At 39.0% G+C, this 13,257-nt stretch overlaps 1 long non-coding RNA gene across 6 annotated transcripts in view; it reads left to right on the top strand.

Moving 5' to 3' along the window:
- The first annotated feature begins 3,111 nt into the window (after positions 1–3,111).
- Positions 3,112–13,257, top strand: part of LOC101688007 — a 72,714-nt gene continuing 62,568 nt past the window's right edge. For 2 of the 6 annotated variants that reach the window (XR_006605418.1, XR_198364.3), the window contains exons 1-3: positions 3,112–4,255; positions 6,199–6,354; positions 7,825–7,871. This is a non-coding gene — a long non-coding RNA (uncharacterized LOC101688007). The remainder of the gene's footprint in view (positions 4,256–6,198; positions 6,355–7,824; positions 7,872–13,257) is intronic. The other 4 variants (XR_001182029.2, XR_006605416.1, XR_006605419.1 and 1 more) reach the window with 3 other exon arrangements.

Genomic DNA, 13,257 nt, shown 5'->3' with positions numbered 1-13,257 from the left:
GAGAAATCTTATTAAAAATCACAAACTGAACAGCAGACCCCCCTTTTCTTGCGAACCAGAAACAGATTTTAAATGACAAAAAAACCTCTCTTTTAATCTTTTTGTAACATCTTGACAGTTGTGCCAGAAGATGTCTGCTTCTGCCTTCAAAATATAATTGCTTTTGGTCTGAAATAATTCATTTCCCGCTCCTTTTCCTCTACTAGAAATCTTTGCCCTTTAAGCTGGATATTTTCCCTTCATTTTATGGCTACTTTTTTGGAAGAAAATGGGAAGGGGTAGGAAGCCAGGAGGCAAAGGAGACCAGAGTGAATGTCATAACACATTGCCTTGTGAGGGTATGATAAAGAGAGCCTCTGTGAACCAAGGGAAAAAAACTAGCCTCATAAAAATAAGGTTAACTGTTACACTGTTAAATATCTAGTGTCATCATAGGTATTTGACCTTTTTAAATCCACCAGAGCACATTTTTATTTGTTTTGTTTTCAATAACTCAAGTGAAGTCATACCATAGTTGAATACCTTTCTGGCAGTTTTGTGTCTTAAAGATCCCAGATCTTGTTGGAGTAAGAATGTCTTCAAATTTCTGTAAAATCTGTCTTTGGATTCTTTGGCAGGAAACATTTCTGATTTATGAAATAAACTTAATGGGGAGTAGAAATAGGTGATCTCAGCAAAGGAAGACCATCAATGGTGGGATGGGGAGTGTAGGCATTTGTGAAAATTCGTATCTGCAGAGTAGGATGGTATGTCCTTCTAACACCCACATTTAAGTTTTGAATCACAAACTAGAGAAAAGGAAAGATAGTAAAGGGAAAAGAGGACATGAAAGAGAAACAGGTATTGACCATCACAGTAAACCTAATATTTTTAGGCTCCTTACATTATAGTGTCTGTTTTTTTCCCATATATACCTGTCATTTCTCCCCATAAACCAGTTCTGTGAAGGTAAGCGTAGTCCACCAGTTCTTTTATGACTCAATTGTATAGATGTTTTTGGCTTCTTTGGATCTCTGCGTTCGCTAAAGCCCAGAAGAGGACTATGCCTTGCACTTGGCAGAGTTTATGAGATTAAGCAACTCTGTGCTGCCACCTTCTGTCCAGATTTGACCTGTTGGATGAATGAAGATTTGTCTAATAGAGCTTCTTCTCTGCTTTTCTAATTGTTTGAGAAAAAATAGAAAATACATGAATAAAAAAGAGGGAGAAGGGGAACACCAAGTCTCTGTTGCAGTACTAGGTACTTCTTGGAAACTATCGGGTGCACTGTTCTTTCCACCTGCCTTGAGGCTACTTCGCTATTGAGCGCCAGGGTAGAAGCAGTGCATTTCTATGTAGACAAGAACCTACATTTGGAGAAGCAAACTGAAGTCCAAGTTTTCTTCTTTCTTAGGGAAAACAAGGATGAGAATTACATTACATTGCATTGAGCATTGCTATGAGTCAAGCATTGTGTTTCATGCTCCTTATAGTATGTGGTGGGCCTACATCCCATTTCCCAGTAAGACACAGTCACCAACATTCTGGGGAAGATGAGGTATCTTAAAATTAAAGCCACAGTTTATGCTATCTGTTATTTATTTATTATTATTTATGCTATATATTATTATGTTTCCTTAAGAGTTTCCCAATGGGCGAGGACAAAGATTCAGTTTTGCTAGCTGGGTTCAAGACATAGAAGCAAGAAACTGATAATTTTCCTTAGGTTTCTTCCTCTGTGTTTCTTGTCCTGTTAAAATATAGGTATCGCAACCCATCACCTATTCCCATCGTGTGGTCTTTTTTGCTTTTCTGTATTAATTCAGGACCGCATCTGTCTTTTTTACTTCTCTTAATTTGTTATTTCATGTTATCTGTCCTTTCTGGGATATAGGGTCTGTTTCATCCTGAGTCCCATTTTCAGGATTACCCCTTGTAATCCCACTTTTCCTTCTGAGGAGCCTGGGCCTATGTATTTCAGTCTTTGGGGATTCCAGCAGTTTTATGCAAAAGTAATGATGATTATTTTATTTTATTTTTTATTTGACAGAGATCACAAATAGGCAGAGAGGCAGGCGGAGAGAGAGAGGAGAAAGCAGCTCCCCACTGAGCAGAGAATTTGATGGGGGCCTCGATTGCAGGATCACTGGACTCATGACCTGAGCTGAAGTCAGAGGCTTTAACCCACTGAGCCACCCAGGTGCCCCACTTATGATGATTATTAGGAGGCCTGGTATTCCTGGAGGATTAGTACTTCCCAACTCCAGAGATCATTTTATCCTTCTTCAGCTTGGCAAGAGGGCTGGTATGACCTTATTTTACTCTGAGGAAAGTAAGAGTCAGTGTTAGGTAGGTTGCTTACATCATGTAATTAGTAAATGGTGGAGCCTGAAGTTAAATACTGCTCTGTTTGGGGCTAAAGGAAGTATCTATATTCCTTTTACGCAATGATCTCTTAAAATCTAACATTTATTGAATTTATTGAATGTCTACTGATGGTTCAAGCACTGTGACAAGGCTGCTATGCTGGGAAACTCTGAAATGGAGTTGGCATCAAACTGAGTTGGCATTCTGAAATACTGTGATGAGATTCTGTGGACTTGTCTGCACTCAGTGGGAAAAGATGTTGGGATCTATTGTTAATGTCTATCTGGGGAGCATAATAGGGTGGCTTTGACAATTATTCGCCTTCTCTCCCAGAGTCACCCAGCATCAAGGGTGGGACGATAGGCTATTTAAGAGATAGATTTGGACCACTACAGCCCAGGTTCAGGTCCTAATTCCACATTGTGTTTAACTAGGATGTCTTGAGGAAATTACTCAAACTGAGTCTCCATTGTCTTATTCTGTAAGAGAGTGTGATCATAGTATTCACCTTGGGTTACTTTGAGGCTTAAATGTGACAATGCACTTAAAGCACATGATACAATGCTTGGCGCATTAAGTCTTCGGTAAATGTTACCTGTTAGAAATAAATTTAATGAGACTGAAAGGTATCTTGATAGACCACTTTTTATTTTTCTTTCTCTAATCTTACAGAGGTTACTTCTCTAAAGGATACCTAGTTGATGTATTTTACACGGCAAAATAAAAGAGTAATTATTTTCCCATTTATTTCCCTGACAGGTTCCTCTTTACTTCCTTGAGATGAGAAGTCCTAATTTGGCTAACTGATCTAGTCGGTAATGAACACCAGATGCTGACTAGGAGACTCAGGTAAGGCGTCATCTAGAAAACCATGGATGAAGGTGTGATGCATTTTGAAAAGGCAGGATGAGTGTAATGAATTGAGGGGCTTATAGGGGATACAGGGCAGAGCAAACCCTGATGTCTGTGTTTTGCGTATAGATGGTACTGCTTTTGCAGACCACAGTCTCCGTCTCAGCTGCCGTGTTGTGAGATAAGGGAAGTATGAAAGGGTTGGCGAGGGGCTGAAAGCTGAGACATGTAGCCACACACCACTGTTTCTTGTCCCAGTTCCATTAGCACCGAATAGTCAAGTGCTCCAGTACTGTGAGTGTACTTTGGTAGCTTGTAATTGCCCTGTGCTTCAGTCAAGAGATGGGTAATTGCTCCTATGGGCCATGGATTTCCTGCTAGCAGCAGCTGATTGAAACCAGCCATTTATTGTGCTTAAAAACCCCAGACTCGCTGCAGTGTTTACAGATAAACCTTCTGTGCGACAGTCATTTACTCTACCCAGCCATCCATATATTAAAGATATTACACACTACTCCCTCCCTTTCTCTTGAAGACAGATCAACTGTTCTTTTCAGTTTGATTAAATTTCAGTCTATAGTGTTGACATGCCAACTTTTTTATTTTGTGGCTTATGCTTTAAATAAATTTGCATTTCTTTGGACCTAAGTTCTATTTTGGGGGTGTTTGTTAATAGCCACACTACTGTTAGTTTTAGATACTTCTGCCAAGTTGTTTTTCCTCCTTTTTGTGCCTCCCAAGAGCCAAACACAGATCTTAGCCTGTGTGTCTCTTTGTGCCCTCATAAGCTGGAATGTCATAAAGATAGGCTGTTCACTCTAAGTAATCATGGATTTTTAAGTTTTGGGGATGCTAACAGAGGATTGTGTGTTTTCTAATTTTAATGACACCTGCATCTGTGATGGACACATTGGATGCTGCTCCATGACATCACAAGGTAGAGGACACTCTGTGTCCATTATCAACTTAATGGTCTCCCGACCTGCTACCCCCGCAGTTCTATTAAAATTTGGTTCCAGGGGTTAAAAGAGAAGATTGATATCTACATGTGATTCAGGTCTGTCCAGTAGGTCTCAAGATTGGGGGTGGTTTTAATTCAATTTCTCTGCTCATGAATAGTAACACTGATATCATTTTCTACTTTCTCCCTTTGTTCTTGTGCCAAGAATGAAAGATAAGAGAATACTTAGGGATAAACTAGGAATGCTGCTCTGGACTTGTGAAATCAGAAACTCTGTTATTTCATACCATACCCTCTCTCTCTTTTTTTTTTTTTTAAACTTTCCCACCAAATGCACTTGGTTGGAATTCATGAGTAATTTATGCTCTTTCTATAGGAATAAATAGGATTATCTGCTGATCTTGACATTTATATGTAAATGTTCTAGGTTGATTAGAAGGAAAAATGATCAGTCTTTTTTTTTTTTAATTTTATTTATTTATTTGACAGACAGAAATCACAAGCAGGCAGAGAGACAGGCAGATCGAGAGAGGGAGGGGGAAGCAGGCTCCCTGCTGAGCAGAGAGCCTGATGGAGGGCTGGATCCCAGGATCCTAACCTGAGCCAAAGGCAGAAACTCAACCCACTGAGCCACCCAGGTGCCCCTACTTTTTTTTTTTTTTAACCGAATGACTGGAAAGCTTATATCATCATGGTCAGACCTACTTGAATTAATGAGAAGAGTTGAGATTTGTCTAGTGTATTTCCTTTAGCGCCATCTTCTCTTTTTGGAGCTCTATCTTCCTAGATATATGGAGCTGGCAAATTTATTTGTAATGCAATGTTAAAGAATATATTAATTAGGACTCTTGGGTCTGTGTCTAACTAAGCCTGTGTTCCTAGAACTTCAGATAATGATAACTAATTTATCCTTTAAATTGTGAGATTAAAATTAATGGTTTGAGCAGAAACCAAATACAGCAATTGCCATGAAGCAAAGAACATTTGCCCATAGTATACGCATACATGAACTCGGTCCCCTGGTGAGTATGTATGTCCAGGTGTTTAAGAACATAATATAGAACAAGAAAACAAAAGCTTGACTCCTATGATAGTATCATTGTGTGATGCATTTTAGCAGATAAACATTTAACACAAAGATTAATGGAGTAATAATTATATTTACAATAATAGTTCTTCATAAAAGACCAAGGGAAATAATGAATGAATGCTTGCTTATTGGTCCTGCTACTTTGCTTTATATCTTCTTGTTTAATGTTTACCTAATAATGTAGATATTAATAACTTCTTTTTTAAAAAAAGATTTTATTTATTTGACAGAGAGAGATCACAAGTGGGCAGAGAGGCAAGCAGAGAGAGAGAGAGGTGAAGTAGGCTCCCTGCTGAGCAGAGAGCCTGATGCGGGACTCGATCCCAGGACCCTGGGATCATGACCTGAGTTGAAGGCAGAGGCTTAACCCACTGAGCCACCCAGTTGCCCCTTAATAACTTTATTAATAACTCACAACCTCAAGATGAAGAGTCTTACACTCTTCTGAGTGAACCAGCCAGGTGTCCCTTGATATTATTTTCTTCAAGATGAGGAAGCAGAGGCTCTCAGGGGTTAAATAACTTCTCCTGTGTCATAAAGCTTGTAGGAAGAGCCATTGTGATTCTGGTTCAGCTAGGCCTGGCTGCTAAGTCTGCGTGCTTTCCATTATTTTACCTGGTTCTTGAAGTTTTCTTATTTCTCTGAATATCAGATTTCCATAGTGCAGTTAAACATGATTTGATTGATCAGTATTTGGTTTCCACTTGGTTTTTTAGGACCTCATTCAATTATTGATTCATTCAGCTAATATTTATTTTCTTATCTCCTGTGTATCGGGCACTGCTGGGCACTGAGAATACAAGATTAATGAGATGTGGTTCCTGTTCCTGAGACGCTTTCAGGGAGGGAACAGATAGGCAAAAAACCCCATACTTTTGATCCAGTATGAAAGCCACGTTAGAGGTAAAGTAGTGCCCCTCCTGCGCCCCATCTGTGGTTTTGCTTACAGGGTTTTAGTTCCCTGTGCTCAGCCATGGTCTGGAAGCAGTTGATTCTCCTGACATGTCATAGATGAACACTGCATCACAATGCCTATGTCATTCACTGTACTTCGTCTTATCATGTCGGGATTTTATCATCTCCTATCATCACAACAAGAAGAAGGGTGAGTACAGAACAAAGAAGTACTTTGAGAGAGACACCATATTCACATTACTTTTATTACAGTATATTGTTATAATTGTCCTATTTTATTATTAGTTATTATTGTTAATCTTCTTACTATGCCTAACTTATAAATTAAACTTTGTCATAGTTATGTATGTATTGGAAAAAAACATAGTATATATATATGGTTTGGTACTATCTGTGGTTTCAGGCATCCACTGGAGGTCTTGGAATGTAGCCTCCACAGGTAAGGGCAGACTACTGTATGTTCAAGTTTCATGGGTGGAAACAAAAAAAAGCAAGTAATCGATATGTTTGTGAGGAGAGGTTGTGTTTGGCAAAGGGTTTTTACAAAAAAAAAATTAATAATAAAAAGAGCTTTAATGGGAGTCTTAAAGGATAGTGATAATGGTGATAATTGCAAATAATTTTGAATACTTAGTATGTTCTCAAAGCAACCTGATTAAATTCTTACTTCATTTAAACCTCTCAAAATCTCTAGGCATTATTCCTTTTCACATCTTGCTGATGAGGATCTCAGGCACAGAGAGTTAAGTGACTACTGGATAGTAGGAAGGAGAATGCAAATCCAAGTTGGCTAGCTTCAAGGCCAACCCCATTTTGTGGTTCTGTTTTACTGAAGCAGTGCTGAGTAAGGGTTTGCCCAGAAGAGGTCGGATTGGGGTAAAGGGAAATTTGGAACTTCAGAAGGTTTTTACGTAGCCAAGGAACAGCATATACCAAGTCAAAGAGGTGAAAAACAGTGGGGGCATATATTGGGGATTTGTAAGTAGCAACAAATGGCTGAATGTGCCTTGTATATTGAGGGTTGTTGGGGAGGGTCTCCGATCAGGAAGGACCTATTTGGACAGGGTAAGTTTAGACTTGGTGTCACTGAAGGATTTTAAATAGGGGAATGAGATGATCCCATCACTTTTTGTCACTAAGGTATACACAGGAAATTAGGAAAAGTCTAGGTTTCAGGGATATGAGTTAAACCCTCAAAATATGTTAGTAGCAGCAGTTTGACAACCTCAACTTAAAAACATTTTAATAGCATACATTATTTATCTCAATATTATAAGATGTGATAACTTCAACTTTTAAAGCCTTCTAGTCAAAGCTCTTCTAATGTAGAGGTTAGACTGGTCCCTGGAACTGAAATCTGCAAATGCCTTGATCATTTACCTGAGTTTCAGACAGGCCATGTCACCTGAGATAGAGACTCATTCTGGATCTGAGGTTTAGATCAAATTGCTTTACCCTAAAAGAGGGTTGCATGGAGAATTTGTAAATCAAGATTTAGGTTCAGTGTGTATTTTAGGAGCCCATTCTAATGTTTCGTAGACCATAACACAAACTCCAGGCTTCTGAGCCCACATTATAGGAATTGACAACCCATTGTGGGGAGGGAAAACCATAGTTGAAATGGCCACTGTGTGACTGCTTTTGATTACTGTCTTTCTAGGCATTGCACCTATCAGAGGAAATGCACCATCTGAAGATTTAAAGCCAGTAAGCAGTCTTCACCTCTCCTGATATTTTCTGCCTTAGATTGGAGCAAGCATTGGCTGACACTGGTGGTTGTTTTCCCTGACTTGCTTTGTTGTTATACGATGACCTTTTCTTTGTTTATTGTTTTATTTGAACTTGCTGGGAGTTTATATAATTGATGGGCTTGTATGCTGTAGTATGTCTGGGAATCCGCTGGTGATATACAACATTGTCTGAATGTGTAGTGTTTTCTTTCATTCCTCCCCCCAACTCTTACCCCTGATGTCAGATAGTCAACATCCCAACTGGTTGAGCTGATACGGTAATAGAGATTCTTCCTTATCTTGTAAGCTAAAGGTTTGGGCTAATCAGAGCCACCTAGAGTCAGTCTATATTAGAAATTTCTTGAGTTCTGGTATAATACCTGACTTTTAGGTTTTGATATATTTCCTAGCAGAGACTGGTCTCTACTTACATTGTCTTAGCTTGACTGGGGTGTTAAAATGTACAAATTATGCATTTGTTCCTTACGTATGAAAAATAAGTAGTATGTGATTGTCAGTATATGTTTGCTAGCTAATCACTTAACATTTAAATCTGATTTTAAAAAGTATAGGCATTAAAAAAAGACAAAGAAAGGGGAAAAAACTATAAAACAGTATATAGATTCTCATTTTTTTTTTTTTAAAGATTTTGTTTATTTATTTGACACAGAGAGAGAGAGATATTGAGATCACAAGCAGGGAGAGAGAGATAGGGGAAAGCAGGCTCCCTGCTGAGCAGAGAGCCCGATGCGGGGCTCGATCCCAGGACCCTGAGATCATGACCTGAGCCGAAGGCAGAGGCTTTAACCCACTGAGCCACCCAGGCGCCCCTAGATTCTCATTTTTGAACCAAGTTGTATATGATCTTGAATGAAAAAGATACGAAATAAAAAGTATCAGAGAGCTGTGGAGATAATCTGGGTCACAAGGACTTTGTCTTTCCTCCCTGTACTAGTACATGTGTAATTTTTTTCATATTTAGAAAAGTTTAAAAGCACAGGCACTATTCATGATGCAGGCATAACTCAAAAGCTTCTAAAATGCAAGAGGATTGAGTGATTAGCAAATAATTCAAATATGTTATATGTTTCAAATAAAGAAGTTAATTATTCAGTTGACATGGTTAAGCTTTAAGTTCCTTGTCGCTTTAAATTAAACCGTGCTTGTGTTTTGCAGTGATGGCTGAGGTCCTTACATCTTGGTATGAAGTAATTGGTCTTGGAAAGTCACTCCTTTCATATTCTTAAAGTTTATTATTCAAGGCAAGGATTAAAAACTCTTCCATTAGCTTTGGGAATTGATATGCAAACAGATATACTTGTGATGACTTTTGCTTACCTGTGATGTCATCCTTAGTCTTATCTTAGTACCTTCTCTGTCAATCAGTCTTGGCCAACATCTGTTGGAAGTCTGTGGTGTGCTAAACCTTGTGATGGGTGTTTAGGATAAAAAATAAAGGGTTCCTCAAGAAGCTCATGTCTTTGAAAAAGAATCCAGCATAAATATTGAATTTCATTGGTTACATGTATTTTCCAATAGAGAAAGAGAGTTTGTAAAATTGGTTTTGCTTTGCCATCCCTTCTGAGAGTGCCAAGTGATGCGGTGATTGAGTATTTTATGAAGGGCATGTAGTTAATCATTAAACATCTATTTTGGTGCCAATTAAGCAACAATTCTCCATAAATGTTCAAAGTTGAGATTTTCTTTGAGTTCCTTGAGAATGGATTTAGAAATCTGGAGGCAAGAGCCAAAGTGATTGATTTAGTTCAAGGGCCTGATATTGAGGGACTTTTTAAGGTTTCTGTGGGATCCTGTGGTGTTGGTTCTTTTGTCTCTCTTCATGGAATAATACCTTAAAAGAGGAGCTTGGAAGAGATTAAAAACCAATTAATAGGCAGGGAAATGAGCAAAAGAAATGTCAAACTCAGAGAGCATTTGTCAAGGTTTGTCAGTGTTTTAGTTCATTTGGGCTGCTATCGCAAAGTAATGCAGATTGGGTAGCTTATAAACAACAGAAAGTTATTTTTTTTAAAGATCTGGAGGCCGAGAAGTTCAAGATCCAAGCCCAAGCATGGTCATACTCTGGTGAGAGCCCCGCTTCCTGGTTTATCGCCAGTGTCTTCTTCCTGTTCTCGTATCATGGAAGGGGTCAGGGATCTCTCTGGAGCCTATTTAATAAAGCATTGATCCTATTCATGTGTTCTCCAACCTTATGGTTTAAGCCCCTCCGGAAGCTCCACCTCCCAATACCATCTTTGGGAGTTCAGACTCCAACATACTTATTTTGGGGGGACACAAATATTTACACCATAGCCATTAGGCACTCATGAATCCAGACTGGTCCCAAGCTATCAGAAAGGGTTGGATCTTTGTGGCTCAGGAAATTAATAGGGGGTGGGGATACATGTAGTCGTGATACTCAGGGTTGCTTCTTATTTCTTACAGCAAGTATGTTTGTTGTGTGTTTGTTGTCTTGATAGGGAAGATATCGGAACACCAAATTTTAAAAAAGAAGGGAAAAAATCTGTGCCAGAAACCTGTCAAAAAAGGGAGAGAAAAATGCTTTCCCTTAATACTGCTGTTTTGAGACAAAGTATTCAGATTTTTAGAAAAAGATTTTATTTATTTATTTGACAGAAAGAGAGCTCACATGTAGGCAGAGAGGCACGCAGTGTGGGGGTGGCGTGGAGGGGGAAGCAGGGTCCCTGCTGAGCAGAGAGCCCGATGCAGGGCTCGATTGCAGAACCCCTGAGACCATGGCCTGAATTGAAGGCAGAGGCTTAACCCACTGAGCCACCCAGACACCCCAGTATTCAAATATTTGAAGGAATTTAATATTTTATAATATCTGCATTCATATATAGATTTTTTAAAATTCAAAATTCATGGTAAGTACTATATTTTTAAATTTTTGATTTTTTAAAATTTATTTTCAGTGTACCAGAATTCATTGTTTATGCACCACACCCAGTGCTCCATGCAATACGTGCCCTCTTACATAGATTTGATCTATCTTTCTATCATCTATCTGGATTTGATCTACATACACATATGAATTTGATCCCGTTGTTTGGTTTTAACATAGTTATCTGCTACACTTAATATGTTAAAGACATAAAGAAAGTAGGGCATGACTTTAACTTAGCATTTTAGTTCACAGGATACCAATTAATAAGTGTTAAATAATTTAGAAGGGGATTGAGTCTTTCTGGGTTAGACTTTTCTTCTAAGAAATGACTATATTTTAGATTTTACATTTGCTTGGGGTCAGGACTGTGTCATCACTGTGTTTTATTTACAATGTATGGCTTATTTATGGGAATTTATTGGGGAGATGACAACAATAAATTTATTGGGGAGATGACACTTTCATTCTTTCTTGCCTTCTCTGAGTCCAGCTCCAAGAAAGCATATACATTGGATTAATATTTTGGATTTTTTGAAATCATGTTACAAAATACAATAAAAAAGAAAAAAAGGTTTTGCTATTTTCCTCTTAATTTTTAATTTTTTCCATTTTTTTAATCTTAATTTTCTTTCCTTTTTTGAGAATTTATTTACTTATTTATTTTAAAGATTTTATTTTTATTTATTTGACAGACAGATCACAAGTAGGCAGAGAGGCAGGCAGAGAGAGAGGAGGAGGCAGGCTCCCTGCTGAGCGGAGACCGTGATGCGGTGCTCGATCCCAGGACTCTGGGATCATGACCTGAGCCGGAGGCAGAGGCTTTAACCCACTGAGCCACCCAGGCACCCCTTACTTATTTATTTTAGAGAGAGAGAGAGTGCACAAGGCCAGGAGGAGGAGAGGGACAGAGAAACTTTTGCAGAGTCTCTGCTCAGGGCAGAGCCTGACACAGGACTCAGTCTCATAAGCCTGAGATCACAACCTGAGCCAAAACCTAGAGTTGGAGGCTAAGTGACTGCCCATGCAGGTGCCCCTAAACTTAATTTTCTGAACTATATTTCTTCTTTTATTAGATGGGACATTGATGCCTTTCTTTCCTGCGGAAGTGGTCTGGCACATGGCAGGCACTCAGACCAGTTTGTGGTACTTTTTTTAGTACTTAGCAAAAAGTAAGTTGTTCAGTGAATGTTATGCCTCTTGCACATCTTTATGCTGTGGATATGAAGGTGAATGAGACACAGCTTCTGCTTACAAGGAGCTTGACATCTAGGGGAAAGAAAAATAGGTAGACAGAGCCAATGAAACCTCTTATTCAAAGTGCTTTAGGACTAAGGGGTCAATGTTCTAAGGATCTCTGTGTTCTCGACAGCCAGAATTGTCCAAGTCAGCCATGTTATTTGCACAGTATCTAATTGAATGTTTACCAAAAAGACCTAAAGCCATCGACAACCTATAAAAAAATGTGGTGGTGAAAGCTATTAATGTGTACACTGAGCAGAAAATAACGTTAGCTGTAGGTCTGTATTGGTACTAGGGCTGTTGTAACAAAAATACCACCAACTGGGCAGCTTAAATGACAGAAACTCATTATCTCACAGTTCTAGAGGTTAGAAATCGGAGGTCAAAGCAGGGCTGATTCCTTCTGAGCACCATGAGGAAGGATCTATTCCATGCCATTCTCCTAACTTCTGGTAGTTTGCTGGAAATCTTTCACATTTCTTGGTTTTTGCTGCATCACTGAGATCTCTGCTTACATCTTCACATGATGTTCTCCTTGGGGGGCTGCCTGTCTCTTCACATGATAGTCTCCTTGGGGGGCTTCTTGTCTCTTCACATGGTGTTCTCTTTATAAGGACACAGGATGGGGTGTCATCTTGATTTCAGCTCAGGTCATGATCTCAGAGTCCTGGGATCAAGCCCCGAGGTAGGTGAGGCGGGTCCATGCTCAGCAGGGAGTTTGCTTCAAGATTCTCTCTCCCTCTGCCCCTTCCCCCCTCAAATAAACAAATAAATCTTAAAAAAAAAAAAAAAAAGGAAGGATACCAGGGATACCAGGTGTATTGGTTAGGGGCCTACCCTACTCTGGAATGACCTTATATTAACTAAGTACATTTGCAACAACTCTACTTCCAAGTAAGGTCACATCGTGAGGTACTGAGGTGGAGACTTTAACACACGAATTTTGTGGGGAACACAATTCAACACATTAAAAAAAGTGTTTCTTTATAGTATTTTTCAAAGAACAGACAGGAGCAACTGATTAAAATTTCTCCCAAACACTACAGACACTGGAAAGGTATATATATTATCCTGATGAGAAAAATGGAAGAGCAAGTCTTGGGAGAGAAGCGATAGTGCCAGGCTTCATTGGATACTTTCTATAGCCTAGACACTATTAGGTTCTTGTCCAAGTTATTTCATTTACCATAATTTAATCCTGATTAAAATTTATTTA

Source organism: Mustela putorius, unplaced genomic scaffold, assembly GCF_011764305.1.
Source record: "Mustela putorius furo isolate JIRA1106 unplaced genomic scaffold, ASM1176430v1.1 tig00000145_pilon_pilon_pilon, whole genome shotgun sequence".
NCBI classification, from domain to species: Eukaryota; Metazoa; Chordata; class Mammalia; order Carnivora; family Mustelidae; genus Mustela; species Mustela putorius.
This window is presented reverse-complemented; position numbering and strand designations above follow the sequence as displayed.